The sequence below is a fragment of the Talpa occidentalis genome, unplaced genomic scaffold, assembly GCF_014898055.3.
Source record: "Talpa occidentalis isolate TD23 unplaced genomic scaffold, MPIMG_talOcc4v2.1 talOcc4.9, whole genome shotgun sequence".
In the NCBI taxonomy this organism is placed as follows: domain Eukaryota; kingdom Metazoa; phylum Chordata; class Mammalia; order Eulipotyphla; family Talpidae; genus Talpa; species Talpa occidentalis.
In genome coordinates this window covers 5,915,218-5,931,979 of record NW_023605305.1, presented here as the reverse complement: position 1 = coordinate 5,931,979, position 16,762 = coordinate 5,915,218, and positions in this window count along the sequence as shown.

Below are 16,762 nucleotides of genomic sequence, written 5' to 3'. Positions count from 1 at the left end.
CACCATCAGTAGAGAAAATGGGAACTTTGATTTGGAGAAAGCCAGCTTTCAAGTCACCTGGAGTGAGGCTCCCCTCCTGGTCCTTCTGAGTGTTTGCTGTTGGCTCCAGGATGGGAGAAACTGCCTGCCTGGGGGTCTGAGGCGAGGTCCACATACAAAGAAAGGACTTTTCCAGATGGGGGCGGGGAGGGGGTTGTGCAGGGCTGCGGGGCCCACAGGCCTATCTGCGGGCCAGGAAACAGGCAGCCTGGCCCCTGCCGCTGCGATGGAGAGCTGGAAAGCAGTAGAGACCCATCCTATGTCTCTATCTAGGTTGATTTTTCGGGATTCACAGCACACGGAGAATAGCTGTAAAGCAGAGCTCAGGAGTCTGAGTGTCCCCACTTACTGGTTGAAATTATACAAGTTGAGGCCACCTCCCTGGTGGCCTAGGGTTAAGTCTCAGTGCTGTCACTGCTATGGCCTGATTTTAATCTCTGGCCAGGGAGCTGACCCACATAGGGCACAGCAGACCTCTCCTGTCTCACCCGCTGCTCCCCTCAGCAGTGTATTTCAGTCAGTCTGCCTGTTCTGCTCCCCACTCTGTCTCTGGTGAATCCTCTTACCCTCCCTCTCCCCCCACCTGCCATACCTCTGGCCTACACCTCAGTTCTTCTATGCAAAAATTAAAATAAATGAGGCAATTTGCTTTGCCTCCTGTGCTTCCGTCTTATCTATAAATAAATGAGGACAGTAATAGTACCTTCCTCAAATTGTTAGGAAAATATAGAACAGTGCCTGGCCTGTCGTAAGCACTAGTCAGCCTTGGCTACTACGGTCATTATTAATTACTTGCTAATTATTGTTAAAGATTGTTATTGGCAAAGTACCTGGAAAAGAGTAATTCTTAATGAGTGGCAGATATGATCACATTATTATTATATTATTATTTGCCAGTTTCCTTGCAACCCCAGTTCCTAGAGATGTTCAGTCCCAGCCCGTAGGTAGGCAGACCGTGATCAGCTTAGAAGGAGAAAATGCCAACAACCATCTCCAGGGCTTGGAGCTGACATTAAGTCCTTGTTTTGCGGCAGATGATGTGAAAAGCGATTCACAGTAACTGCTTCCCATCACCCCAGGTGGAGGCCTCATTTACAGTAAGGGGACTGAGTTTGCCAGACTTAAGAGGTTGCCCAAAGGTACAGCGCTGCTTGGCAGTGAACCAGCGCTGGGAATTGAGTTCTGGCTCCAGGACCTTGACATTGAGCCAGTCAGCTCCACGGCCTCTTTGGTAGGAAAATGCAGCAGGCTGAGCTGTGGGGAGGACAGAGAGCCCAGGTAAGCTCAAGGCTGAGTCTGTGGATTGTTCCCGCCGCTCACACAGGGACACTGCATTCATCACCACCAGCTGGGGCCAGAGGCACGGGGTGGGGACAGTGGTGGTGGAGGGCACACAAGACCCAGATGGCTAGGGATGGCGTAGGGTATGGGGGGAGGCAGAGGAACAAAGCAAAGTTGAAACTATCTGTATTCTCAAAGGAGCCAGTGTCCCTCCCATGACTGGGTCTCCATGATGGGAACACTACTGCCCCCCCCCCCCATAACCGCATTCCACCAGCTTTGGGGTCATATTTTTAGGGAGTCCACCTTTGGAATTCAGGTTTATAATTTTCACGTCCCTCACCAAGCCTGTCTGTCTCTGCCAAATTTTATCCTTGGACCTTCAGCAAAGAAACTCACATGCAGAACGGAATCATTCAGCCATTCAGGGGATAGTTCCTGACACTTACTTGGGCAAACAGCCGGGAGTGGAATGACTAAATCACATGATGGGTGTAGACTGAAATTTTACAGACTTACCCAACTGTTTCGCAAGCTGTCTGTGCCATTCTGTTTTCTTTCCTTTGCAGCATTTGTCAATATCTGAACGTAGGGTCCTATCAATTGTTTAATGAGTTATTATCTGCACCCCAATCTCCCCATTAGACTGTGTGGGGTCAGTGTAGGCTTTTCTCAGTGTGTCCGGAGCAGACCCTTGTCACCTTGATTTGGGAACTAGAGGTCAGTCAAGACCCTGTGACCTCGGGAGGTCTGTTACCATCAGGTAAAGAAAGTAGATTATTTTTCGTGATAGCCCTGAAGGCTAGAAGCAGCTTCCGTCCTCCAAATCCTGCTGGCCTCCCTCACTAATGACCCCCCTCAACCAAGAAGAGATACCTAGATGAATTAATTTGGGGAGGGGAGTCTCGTCTACTTCTAGGTTTATCAGTGAATTGGTCCTCACTATCTAAGAATCTCTGAGTGAGGATGAGGTCTCCTGCTTCTTATCTGTCATGTGAGAGTCTCCTCCTTCCTGTCCTTAATGGCCCAGTTCCTAAGATGCAGAATAAATATTCCCGGTCTCCTCCATTATTCTTTAGAATTTACAATCACAGGGCCTCCCTTGTGGTGCAAGGGGTTAAGTCTCAGCACTATGAAGCTATCCACAGCCTCTGCAGCTCGAGTTCGATCCCCAGCCAGGGAGTAACCCACATGGCGCAGCAGACCTCTCCTGACTCGCCCGCTGCTCCCCTCAGCAGTGTGTTTCAGTAGATCTGCCTGTTCAGCTCCCCACTCTGTCTCTGGGGAACCCTTTCACCTCGCCCCCCACACCTCTGGCCTACACCCTCGTTCTTATAGGCATAAATAAATAAATCCTTTTTTTAAAAAAAAAAGAATTTACAACCACATAAATTTGCCATACCTGTTATTTTCATTGCTAACCTATCTGATAAGGTTTTGATGACATGACCAGCCTGAGAAGAACCCAGAAGGGTACAGGAAGATGTCTTCCGCACCGCAACCACTGCAAGCCCCAGGAGGCTCTTGCAACTTCGGCACCTAGCCCAGTGCCTGACTGACCGACCCACCACTTCCTCCATTACAGGCACAGAGGAGACCTGCCACGACCTCCCTGCCTGCCTTCGTGGAGCAGCCAAGAGTCTAGGCTCTGCCCAAGTGGTCACTCGGTCAATGCCATTAGTTATGCAAACGGATGGTAAAGCAGCCACTGCCTTTTCTTTCCCAGGGTGACTTGTGTCCTCTTAGGTGAAGTGTGATTGTGGGGATCAGGTGAGATGCCTGGCACAGCTCCTGGCACTCCCTCAATGCACATGGGGCTAGCCATCCCGCTGCCGTGAGAAGACACAGCTTCTTTCCACATCCTCTGCCACCTCCTGGCTTGCCATCTTGCCTGTTGGATGGAAACAGCAGCAAAAGGCCCCTTTGATGGAGAGAAGACACACACACACCCCTTTCCTACCGGCAAGGCCTGGGAAACTGACCTCAGCATTTCAGCACGCTGCCTGCCTCCCTGACCTCTACCCACGGTACCACTTTGCCTCTCTGTGACCTTGTCTTAAACAGTTAATCTCTGGATTTTTTTTCTGCATCTAGAAAATGCAGACAGCAATCAGCAGTCCCGGGGCTGTGAGAGCCACAAAGGAGGCACAGAATAGGAAGAGCCTTTGAAATGTCATCCTTTGGTCCACGAGCTTCTGGACACCCACCCTTCTGATGTGGTCCTGCCACTTCCTTTCCTCAAGGGGTAAGTCAAACCAGAAGAAACAGCGCAGAGGAAATAACTGACACTGTCAGGGAAAGCAGACTCTCCCCAGGAAGCAGGCCAGAGAGCGTCGGAGTCAGAGCCCTGGCCCCTTGGCCACAATGGACTGTCACTGGGACACTTAGGGGCCTCCGCATTCCATGCAGATTGTCACAAACATGCCGCCATGGCCTCAGGTCTGGCAGGGAAGGCCTGGCATTTTGTTGGTTGGCATTTTTCTTTGTATCTGTGAAATTAACCTACTTTCCCTTTCTGAGAACCAGCTGCCATGAGCAAAGACAGTGGGATTTGGGGGCGGGAGAAGGTAAAGGAAGCTACTGGAACCCTCGAGGGAACCCTAGAGCTCCCAGATGTCACGGCCGGTCCAGCCCAGGCTTGAGGTCAAGATTCTGAAAGTATCAGTTGCCATCGCGGCTCACAGTGGCCTAAAGCCAGGAAGTAGGTGTGACCCTGGGGGAGGCCGGTGCCTGGACGGAGTCCGGGTGGGCAGCCGCGGCTTCCCGCTGGCTGGACGTTGCTGGAAGGTGTGAGAACCCTGCTCTCCAGAGGCATATTTGTTTTGTGAGTAGTCAAAACGAAGGGGGCCTGATGCTGACATATGTGTCCCAGAGGCACAGAATTCAAATTTACAGCCTCATCCATCACCGACTTTTAAAGGCCCCAGTCAGGCTCCTTAATACTCCTCCTTGGGCCTTAAAATGCAGCAAATAATTCCTAATGTTCCTATCACTTTGCCACCTCAGTGGGGCTCTATGAAAATGACTGCTGTGGGACCCCCTCCTGGGAAGGCCTCACTTAGTGATATCACCCTGTCCCTCCAGGGGACCGTGAGATCCTCAGGCGTCAGAGACCCCATCAGAACACCCCAAGGGCCTGGGTGAGCGTGGACATGTAGAAAAGGGAATTTCTGTGCCCGCTGTAAGCCAGGAAACAGCCGTTGTGTTAGACAACAGCCAGAACGTGATGCAAGAGACTGTTGCCCAAGACCAAGACCAGCACCCCCTCGGGCCCGCCCCCCGAGTTCTCTGTCCTGTGCATTTCCTTCACCTCCCTTGTGCACACTCCAGCAGTGCTCTCGATGGCATTGTGTGTGCATGTGTGTGCACTCTCCTCCCGCCCCCCATCCCTTCCAGCCCCAACTCTGAGCATGTTGTTCAGGGCCAAGCCCTGTTGCCAGAGCCAGGCCCCACTAAGTGTCTGCCTCCTGCCTCCCCTGCCCGTCCTGTTCCATCCGAGCTCAGGCCGCCGCCTCTTCTTTGGGGCCGGAATGTCACGGGTGGCTTCGAGGGCACTGACTGACTTGCAGGATTGCCCAGATGCACAAACAAGGCCAGCTCTGGGCCCTGCAGCCCCCAAGATGCAGCCCTGCCGTGGGGTTACCTTGGGGTTCATTTCATCCTCTCCTTCCTGGCCGGCACATTGCCTGAGGCGTCGGGGTCTGGCTCTGGCCTGTGCAGACCCGGCCAGGTCTCATTTTCCTTGCTGGAGTCAGAGGGAGCCTGTCACGGCCTTTCCCAAGATAGCATCGGAGCCTCCCCAGGCCCCTCTTTAGGCGGTAGTGCTTTGTCCTTTGCTGTTGCGCTGGGTTGGCGTCTGCTTATCTCCACACGGGGCCACCCAGGCGGGGAATGAGACCTATGGCCAACCTGGCGATCTCTCTGAGATCTTAGCCGCCCCATGGTAAAATGAGGAGGAGAACAAAATGTGAAACTCCCGTCCACGAGCTGTGGTGAAAGGAGCCGGGATGGGGTGGAGGTGGGGGGAGATCCTGTCTGCCTATGTGCCCTGAGCTCAGCACAAACACCCAATCCCAGGGCTGGAGTGAATGAGTGGGAAGTGTGGGGGCCACACTCCCGAGGGTCCCCTCCAGGTACCCTGCGGCCCTCGCCTCCTGGAGCAGCCGACAGAGACGCCAGCCAGCTCGTCACCATCACCTGTTTATTCACAGGTCAGGAGCACACGCGCCACGCCCATCCCAGGACGCGGGGCATAGAACCCCTCACCCCTGCTGCACCCCTGGGAGGCTCCTGAGAGTCGGAAAACCAATGACTGAGGCCCCCAGGACCAGGGCCTCCACTGGATTTCCTCCAAAAATAAAGACCAGCTCCAGCCAGGAGGCAGCACCTGGGAGCCCACGTGGTTGGCATTGCCGGTTAAGAACTAGGTAAACTGGGTCTGGGATTTGCCAGCTCCCACCTGAACACAAGAGCCCCCAAAGCATCCAAGTGTCCCTGGCCAGCCAATGCTTCTGTGCCTGCTCGGCCTCTTAGACCTGGTCTTTCAAACTCGATCTTTAGGGTGCACATGCATGGCCTGGAGAACTTGCTAAACCCACACGGTTGGGCCCCAGCCCCAGAGATTCCGTTTCAGGGTCCCACGTCTCTACCATGCCCCCCAGTGATGCCGCATGGCTGGGCCTGGACCACGCAGAGTGAAGAGGGACTCAGACGCCGGCTGCCCGGAAGAGGCCCTGCCTCTTCCACCAGACCGCGCGCCCTGCCTCCGGACTGGGGAAGGAGTGGAAGTTTCCTTCTGGTCCCCCAAGCTGCTGGTTCCTGCCGCCCCTGCCCAGCACACACGCACACGTCTTGCTGTTTCCCCTAGAGTCGTGATCTCATGGAGGTGATGGGCCCCCTCCAGCCCGGGGAACCCACAACCAGGAGCTAAATGATTTGCATCTCCCACTGTCTCTCCTGGCACCTGTTTCCCCCTTACTGTTGCTGTTTTTAAAAACATGTTCCTGCGGGGTCCATGGGTGTTCACTGGCCCCCCTGGAGCAGGGAATGCCGTCCCGGGAGCTGTGTGTCCACCACCATCTGCACGTTGGGTTTCATGGGGCGTGTGGATGCTGGCGGGAGGGTCCACGGGCGGCTTGTGGTGGGGGGATTGGTGGTGTAGCTTTGGGATTTCACCTGTGGCTGCATCCATCGTCAAGGGGCTAATGAGGCTGGCCCTGGAGGCCCTCACCTGTTTCCCCCTGCTCTGACCCTCAGCCTGTTCCCAGCAGGTTGGGGAGCTGCTCTTGACACCGGCAGACAGATCCCAGAAAGGCAGCCCCGTGGGAACCCGGGCCATCTCTAAGGAATGGCCAAGACTGTGGAGGAATGTGGAGGGCAGAGGGCACCTTCCCAGGAGCTATTGGCTTGCACTTGGCCTCTGCTCAGTTCTCTCCTCACACACCCCTGTCCCCCCACCGCCATGCATTTTTGGAGACTTGTGAACCTGGTTTTGCAAAACCACTTCCGCCGCCTGCTCTGCCTCAGTGCCCAGTATCTGTACAGAGTGCCTCGGGCTGAGTCCGGAGCCAGATTCCAAACCGCTCTGATCCTAGAGCCCTACCCCCTCCTTCCAGATGGTACCTCATATGGCCCCAGTGTTCCTGAGGACACACATTTGGGGAAGGAAGCTGAATGGTGACTGAGAAATGATCTTTGAGCAGGTGATGGATCATTGTCAAAAAGCAGAACACCTGTTAAAATTAGCCTGGAAAACAGACGCACTAACATGAGGGCTGATGATGTGCCGGGCACCCTCCTAAGCACATTCTAAGGATTTTGCATTTATTTTGGGAAATACCTTTATGAAGCATTTTCATCCTCATTTTACATGAAGAAATCAAGGCACAGAAACCTGCATGACTTCCCCAAGAGCTGAGGCTGCACTCCCAGATTGGAGGGTGAGAACAGAGGGGCTCAGGTCTAGCTGAACAGTCATGTCACCTGGAGAGCTTGGAAAGCCTGGAAGCCGGGACCCAGCCCTGACTATCAGCGCCTTTGAAAGTTCCCCTGATGTGCAGCCTGGGTGGAGGCCAGAGCACCAGGCCCGGGCTCTGAAACTGGCAGCCTTGGGCCAAATCCACCTGCTGCCGCTTCCATGTAGCCTGCAAGTTAAGAGCGGTGTCTGCGTTTGTAAATACACTTTAGAACATCAGAAGAATGTTTTGGTGACAGGTGGAAATTATGACATTTAAACCTGTGCCCATATTTTTATTGGCACCTAGCCACACCCATTTCCTTTGTGGGCTGTCCCTGGCTGGCTGCTGTGAGCTACACGAGGTTGTGGGCTGTGTCAGAATACACGGCCTGCAAGGCCTTACGTTTTCCTGGCCCTGGATGATAAATTTACCAAGCCCTGGATTACGGGAAAATGACTTCGGTTCCAGCAAAAGAAATTGAAACTAGATCTAAGGAAGAACTTCCTGGCAGAGAGCTGGGTTCAGCACTGAGGGGCCTTTGGGGTCCCTAAGTCTGGAGTTAAGAGGATTCTACCCTTCCTCACAGAGACAGCTGGAACAAAGGGTCAGCCCTGAATTTCCGCCCTGGAACTCTCCTGCTGGGTGATTCTTTGGGGCCTGTCACCTTTGTCCTGATCTATGTTTTCCACGACGGATGTCCTAAACCACCCTAACTGCAGCCTTTGCCCACCCCACGGCCAATGCTGGGTTCACTGTCTGCAGCCCCCCACTTAAGGTTCTACAATGTCATAACCTTGAAGCGGCCACCCCAGGTGAGCAGACGCAGCAGGGCGTTGTCTGATCTCAGCCCAAACTGCTGGTGGATTCACTTTCCAAATAGCTGACTTTGATCTCTTTCAGTTTCCCTTCCCTGCCCTCCCCCTGAGATTCCCAGGGGCCCATGGAACTTGAATAGGGAGAGAAGAACAAGCATATTTGGTTTCTCCTAGATCTGCCCACTTTCCTTGGTGCCAGACCTCTAACCCCCAGGCGGTTTCCAATGGAGTAAACAGCCCAGGCATCCCACGGGCCTGGCCCCTCAGCAGCCATCCTGGCCAGCCAGGAATTGGGATGGCGAAGGCTTTTGTCAACTGCAACCTGGTTTACCAATTGAATCAGAGGGTTGGCCAGGAGTGAGACCCCAGGTGTGGGGTTTAGAGGGCTCTCCTGGGGTGGCCCCTGGAGCCAGGTCTGCTGGGAAAGATGTTTAGGATGGCATCCTGGGTCTGGCCTGTGGGAGGCAGCTTCAGAGAGCACCTCAGCCTCAGGGGTGCCCCAATTCCTCAGTGGGCTCTGCCACAGAAAGGGTGGAGGTGTCTGGGATGGTCTTGGTGTTGTAGAGCAACCCCGATACAAAACGGGGTGCCTGACTGTGGGTCCTCACCCGCGCGCTTAAAAGGACTTATCAATGCTCTACTGCAGGCACACGTGAAAGGTTAATAAAAGGTTTATTTACAACGGAAAGGGAAATGAGGAAATGGACAGCTCTGGGAGAAAAGTGGGAGACAAAGTTTTAAATGAGTCCTACCCGATCCGCCGATCAGGAATCCCAAAATGGCGCTCTCAGAGTTGGCCGCCAGCCAGGAGCGGTGAAGCCAGGAGGCGAGCGATCGCGAGCCAGAGAGCGAGCAAGGCCCACGTGTTTGGTTTTTATATCCAACCTGGCTGCCCAACTCCACCCTCAGGTCCCAGCCACCCTCCCCTTGGTGGTGATGGGATTTGTCTTTCCCAAGGTCCTGATGGCTTTAGTCTGGAGTGGGGGTGGAGTCCACAAAGCCTGTATGAGATTATCTCAGGACATCCTTTCCCCCTAACAATTCCCCCCTTTCACTTTTTGCCACCATTTCCATGGTGATGAAGATCAAACATATGGATTCTGGGATACAGTCTCAGATGAAAATTTTCCAGGGTTCCAGTCTGAAAGAAAATGAATCCCTCCAGGTAGTGTCCATTGTGGAAAGCAAAAGTCCTCCATTCCTGGAAAAACAGTTCATCAGTCCCAGCCGAAAGAAAACATCTGGAGGCATTAGCCAGAACAAGACAGCAGATATGTCAAAAATCACAGGAAAAAAAATCTTAAAATGGTTCAACTTATGTAAAGACAAATTCTCTCAACCTTGATCCCAAATTTTTTAAAACAGCATAGCAAAAGTTTGCAAACCGAATCTACTTTTAAACCATATTGCCTATTTTTGCATAAAATCACAGGGCAGAATAACTAAGCAGCAATTTTTAGCTGGCTCCGTTGGAATACTCCATATAGGATTCAGAGCGAACTGTTGACATCCGGTCCGTGTAGGCTTCTGGAAGAAGTTGGTCTCATCAGACTCCACCTGGGCTTTCCTCTTCTCGAGGGGGTACCAGGACTTTTCGTTGGCCGGGTTGTCCAGTCCTGCCAATGGAGGCAAGCTTCCTCACCTTCTTTGGAGGTCTCTGGAACCCTACAAACAAGGCAAACAGGTTCTCCTCTTCTTGGTTCAGCTCTGTTTCAACTTTCTGGAAGAGCTCCACACACAAAGCCACACAATGAAACTTATGTCCAATTTTTTTCAGTTTAAACAAAATCCCTATGGAAGTTATGCAAAAACAGACTCTGAGATAAGTAGTAAAAGATTACTACCACTATTTTTATGCCGTGTTGGTATCAAGGGGAGAGAAAATGCAAACACAAGTTAGCTTTGTTGGAAAAAAAATTACAACCTTGCTGCAGATCCTGGTCACCAAAACAAGAAAACTTTGTGGATTTAGAGCAAAATGCAAAAAAATCATCAGTATTATTATGTCAAGGAAAACTTAGTAACTATGAGGTGTATTTCCAAGTCTATTCAGTCCTTAGTAGAAAAGTTTTACTCTCAACAGTTCCATCAATAGGAATCTGTTGAGACCTTTTCTCCCTATATTTTCAGAAACAATTTCTGTAGATGTGAAACAATTGAATTATAATATTACAAGGTGACAATCACCATTGGCAATTTACATACATACCAGATACTACTGTTAACATTTTGTACATACCAAAGTTTTACCATTTTCCCAAGTGACAATGCTTCCCTTCCAGTTTTACTTCATTAGGTAAAATCCAAATAGAACAAATTCATCTAATGCCTTTCCCAGGAGGAAAGGGAGAAACTTTGTGGAGTGTCTCAGGAGCTCTACTGAGGTTCCACAAAATTTCCTTGCATCAGCCAAATGACAGGCTACCAAATTTGTACTTGAATTTAGATTTCTGGGAAGCTTTGCCATAAATATCAGAAAAATAACAGAAACAACAATGTTCAATCTCTATGAAGGCACCGGCTTAGTTCAGTAGCACAATGTTGACAATCAAACCATAACCTTTAGTTTTTCTCATAACTGGAGACTTTTTTTTTTTTTTCAACGTCTATGGGCACCATGTATACCAATTTGTCAATCACTTGAGGTCAAGACAAGGACACAAGGAAAGGACATACAGACATACAACATATAGACACAAAGAGCTCATTAGTTACCATTTATCACGCGTGGGATATCTCATGCAACTGCAGTTTCACTCATTGGCCAAAGTAACAAAAAGAAAGCAGAGAAAAAAATCTCAAAGGTAAAAAAAAAACCAGAAAGTTAAAAAAAATAACAAAATCAAAATCAAGATTGAAAACCTTTCTGTGTAAAAAAAAAATAGTGGCACCATATGCATGATCCTAGATGTTATTTCACGTCTCCTAAACTTTGAAAAGAAGAAGATTGGTTAGAGCATGTTAGTTTTCTCAGGGTTTCTTCAGGAAAAAAAAATGAGTCCTTGGGTATCCTGCAACAATAACTGGAAAAGAAGTCAGTAACATTCAAGTTTTTGTCTGTTTCTTAAACAAATATCTCAAGTCCTCAATGGGTTCACAAGACCAATGGGACTTCGTCTCTGGGTCAGTTCCTCCTGGGGCTTTCTTAACTCTGGAATGATGTACCCAGGGTTTTATGCCTGCAAGTTTCAGAGAAGTATGTGTGCTCAACAAGACATCATAGGGACCAGTCCATTTTTCTGACAGCTGGTTTTGAGCCTCCCCGCTCTGCCAAGTCTTCAGTAAGACCTGATCTCCAGGTTTGAAGGGATGCAATGGTTGATCAGGAGGCATAGAGATCCTTGAGGTTGCAAAGTTATGAATCACTGCCAGAACCTCCTGGATGTGTTTCACATATTGCGTGATCCGGCAATCTTGTGTTATTTCCGGACTGGCTTTCAGAACTGAGGCCTGAAAAGGTCTTCCAAACACAATCTCAAAGGGGCTTAATTGTAGCCCACTTCTAGGTGCCACTCTTATGCGGAGGAGGGCAAGGGATAGTACCTGGTCCCAACGAAGTTGTGTTTCTTGGCACAGTTTTGCCAAGGTTTTCTTCAAGGTGTGGTTCATCTTTTCTGTTTGCCCGGAAGACTGCGGTCTCCATGCAGCATGCAATTTCCAGTTTATCTGTAACGCACTGCTCACTGCATGGGTGACGTCAGAGACAAATGCCGGCCCATTATCACTCTGGATAGAGTCCGGCAACCCAAAGCGAGGGATTATCTCTTTCAGTAGCTGTTTGGCAACCTCGGAAGCTTTTTCCGTCTTTGTGGGAAATGCTTCCACCCATCCCGAAAACGTGTCGACAAAAACCAAGAGATATTTGAAATTGCCTGTTGTTCTAGGCATTTGTGTGAAGTCCACCTGCCAGTCCTCAAAAGGACACTTGCCCCGATATTGAACCCCAATGGCTTTAGGGTGGGAGTCAGTCTTGGGGTTATTCCTGGCACATAATTCACAACCTCTGGTGATCCGTTGTGCTATTTTGTGTAAATACGGGCCCTTCAAATATGGGCGCACTGTTTCTAATAAGGCATCTCTCCCATAGTGAGATCCCTCGTGAAGATGTTTTAGCACCGGGTACACCAGGGCCTCCGGGAGGAGTATCATCCCATGAGAGTTTACTCTCCAAGTAGAGCTGGGATCAAACTCAGTAAATCCCCATGCACGAGCTCTCTCCTCATCCCGCTCGGTGTATTCAGGAGCATACTGAGTCAGGTCCACAAGAGGGATGAGTGCACCCTGGAGGGCAGAATGGGCAGAACGGGCAGCGACCTTAGCCACCCGATCGGCTGCCCTGTTGCCCTTTGCCATGTCAGACCCACCCTTTTGGTGGCCAGGACAATGCATCACGGCAACAGCTGATGGTAAAGCTACTACCTTTAACAGGGCCAGGATTTCTAATGGATGTTTGACGTCCTTGTTACTGGCAGTAAGAAGTCCCCGCTCCTTCCAAATGGCCCCATGCATGTGGAGAATCATAAAAGAGTACTTGGAGTCGGTAAATATATTGACTCTTTTACCTTTCGAGAGTTCCAATGCACGGGTCAGGGCTATTAATTCAGCTTTTTGCGCTGATGTACCTGCCGGAAGAGCCTTGGCCTCCACGGTGTTCTGGAGCGTCACCACTGCATATCCAGCACATCGACGGCCTTGGTCCATGAAGCTGCTGCCATCTGTAAATAGCTCCCACTCTGGGTCTGGCAGAGGCTGGTCAGTTAGATCTGGTCGGCTAGCATACACTGTGTCTATGGTTTCTAAACAATTGTGGATTAAAGTGTCATCATCAGGTCCATCTGCATTGCTTGGAAGCAGTGTGGCAGGATTCAGGGAGTTAGAAACCTGCAGCTTCACATTAGGATTGTCTAACAGAGCTGCTTGATATTTTCCCATTCGCCCGGCAGTCAACCAAAGTCCACCCTTCTGCTCCAGCAATGTCAAGACCTGATGTGGCACACACACAGTGATGGGCTGACCCAATGTAAACTTCTCTGCCTCATGTAGGAGGTCACAAGTGGCAGCCACAGCACGCAAACATGGAGGCCATCCCTTAGTGGTGTGGTCCAATTGTTTGGACAGATATGCAACGGGCTGCATTTCTGGTCCCAACAATTGGATTAGTACTCCAAGGCCAACACCCTGTCTCTCATGTACATAAAGTTTGAATGGCTTCCTAAGATCTGGAAGCCCTAATGCTGGTGCTGAAATCAACTTTACTTTTATTTCTTCAAAGGCCTTTTGACATTCTGAGGTCCAAGACAAAGGTTCAGAGTCCAGGCCTTTGAGAGCATCGTACAAGGGTTTTGCTATTAATCCAAAGTTAGGAATCCAAATCCTGCAAAACCCAGCCATACCCAAAAATCCACGCAACTGTCGCCGGTTGCTGGGGACTTTAAGGGCTGAAATTACTTGTTTCCTTTCTGTCATCAAGCTCCGTCTGCCTTTCCTAATTTCAAACCCCAAATACGTCACCGTTTGTTTACAGATCTGTGCCTTTTGGGGTGACACCTTATAGCCACATTCTGCCAGGTGGTTCAGTACCACTATGGTATTTTCCAGACAAGATTTGTAGTCTGGACTTGCAATCAATAAATCATCTACGTATTGCAACAAGACGCCCTGGTTTAATTGAACCTTCCTGAGATCCCTGGCCAGTATTTCCCCAAAAATAGTTGGGGAGTTCTTAAACCCCTGTGGAAGCACAGTCCAGCAATACTGGAGAGTGCTCTTGGACTTAGGGTCTTGCCACTCGAAGGCAAAAAGCGGTTGATCCTGGACATCTATTGGGATACAGAAAAGGCATCCTTCAGGTCTAATACCGAAAACCACCCAAAGTCACCAGGTATGGCAGTTAATAAGGTGTAGGGATTAGGCACAGTGGGATGTAAATCCCGAACAATGTCATTAATGGCCCTTAAATCTTGGACAAAACGGTACTCGCCTGTATGGGGTTTCTTCACTGGCAGAATCGGAGTGTTATACGGTGAGCGACAGGGCCGAATGAGTCCAGATTGAAGGAACCTTTTCAATACTGGCTCAATTCCCCTCAAGGCCTCCTCTTTTAAGGGGTATTGCTTCCTCCTCGGGGTTCTGCTCCCCTCTATCACTTCTATTTTTACAGGCTCCGCATTTTTCGCACGTCCTGGGGTTCCATCAGCCCATACCCATTTACTTACTCTTTCAACAATTCTGGAGGTAAAATTTCACCTTTCGGTGGAACATCTTGAGTAAGTAACATCTGGAACCGCCAGAAGCATGCTCTGGAGGCACTGTAGGTGAAGCCTCTGATTTTTGGTGAGAATATAATTCGTGCGTTGAGCTTACTTAAAGGTCACGACCAAGGAGAGGGATTGGACACTCTCCATGTACAGGAAGCTGTGCTGGAGCTGTGTGGTGCCTAGCCGGCACTCCAAAGGTTGCAGGAAGGGTGTCTGTTGTGACTTCCCTGTAACCCCAATGACTGCTGCAGTCTTTTTGCTCATTTAGTTAATTTCGAATTCAAAACTGAGTATGTTGCTCCAGTGTCCACCAAGAAATCAATCAGACGATCCCCCACAGCGAGAGTTACCCGGGGCTCTGAGGGGGTTATTCTAATGGGCTTCTCTAGATCTAGTGGAGCCCCCGGGCACCCCTATTCTGCATCTGAACTTTCTCCATGAACTATCATCTGTCTCCTCTCCTCTGCACTTGGTTCTAGATTCCTTCTACTCTGTCTGTATTCCCTCCTATCTTCACCTGAGGCTCTACCCTGTGCTGTCATTTGTCTCCTGTCCTCTGTCCTGGGCTCTCGATTCCTTCTCTGTCTGTATTCCCTGTCATCATCTGAGCCTCCACTCTGTGCTAACATTTGTCTTTCTTCTCTCTCCTTGGTTCCTGGTTCTGTGTGCTCCTTCTATATTCCCTCCTGTAACCCCTACGTGAATCATCATGTCTTGGGGTTCTCTGTCTTCTATCCTGCCTTCTATAATTATTGCGTCTGCCGCTTCCCTGTAACCTGGGACAACTGTACTTCCAATGTCCCTCTTCCCTACAGAAAGCACACTGATTTCTTCCTAGGGGTTCACGTCTCTGTCCATTATTGTTTCCTTGAAACCCTGTTCTGTGTTCTCTTTGTAAAAAAACAGTCGCAGGTTTCGGTCTCCTGCTCTCTATTATTATAAACCCTGAATGCCAGGTCCACCACCTGGGACGGACTCATCTCAGTGACGCCGTCCACCTTAGCTAACTTTTTCTTTATGTCTGGGGCACTATGGGTAATGAAAGCCGTAGTGATCAGACGAGCATTTTCTGGGGCATCTGGGTTTATGTCCGTGTGGTTAGTGTAAGTTTGAATAATCCTCTCAAGGAACTCTGACGGATCCTCATTAGCTCCTTGCTCGAGTTCCAATATTTTGTTAAAGTTTTTTTGTTTGGGGATCCCCTGCTTCAGTCCTACCAATAAGCATTTTTTATAGAGATCCAACATCGCCGTTCCTCCATTGTTAGGGTCCCATCCAGGATCTCTCTCTGGGACAACAACCTCCGGCTCTGGGGACTGCCTATCCTGTTGGTGGAGACGGTCAGCCTCCTCCCTGGCTTTCCTGAATACCATCCTCTGCTCATCCAGCGTTAATAAAGTATGCAGCATGGACTGTATATCTGCCCAGTTAGGGCGGTGGGAGACAAAGATAGAGGCAAACAAGTTCGCCATCCTCTGAGGAGCCTGCCGGTACGAGGGAACAGAGCTCCTCCAATTTAGGAGGTCCGCAGTACTGAACAGATGGTGCGACCAAAAGTACCCAGCAGGTCTCCCATGTTCATTTAAGCCACCCATTGGCATCTGGGAAAGGGGAAACTGCCCTGCCTCAGGTTGATCCTTCCTGCCAAAATGGGTGCCGAGTCTAGTGTGGGGAGGGGACGCCATTTTAGTGTCCTCCCCAGAGGGCAGTGGAGGCTGTGCAGCCTCAGGGGTCTGCACGGGAGGGGCTTTGTCACGTGGAAGAGGATTTTGTCCTCGTGTATTTAAAGTATTTAAAATATGATGCTCCTCCTCTTCTAACTCTGCTCGCTGGCTGTCCTCATGGAAAGGGGAAGGTCTATCCTTTCTCTGCACCATTAGCCTAGCCTTCGCCTCCGCCATATCTAATTTATGGAGGGCGGCCTGCATCTGGTCCTGCATACCTTTAAAAGCTGACTCAAAAGTCCGATTTTGTTGTGCACTTGATACAGCATGCTTTGATAAGCTGACTCAAAAACATTACGATTTTCATCCCTTATACTCTTAATAGTTAAATCAAAAACCTGATTTAGTTGTTGTATGGCCACGTTAAAAGCCTGAATTTGTTGTTGCACATTCTCAGTATGTGAAGTAGAACTTCTACCTCTCACAGAAACAAGAATGTAGCAAACTGCGCTTACACATATTACCAAAAACCACCCAGAAGCACAGTCTGTAAAGGGATGGCTTGTAAACCACCCATGTATGTATACAATAGTAAAATCACATGCCATACACCAGGCTTCATCAAATTATTTATATTAATGAAACTGGTGGTGATATTTAATGGAAGAAGGCTGCTCAAATTCAAGGCCGGAAGGAAACTGAAAGAACTCAGGCTAGGGATGAAACTGTATAGGCTCATGGTTGAGGCC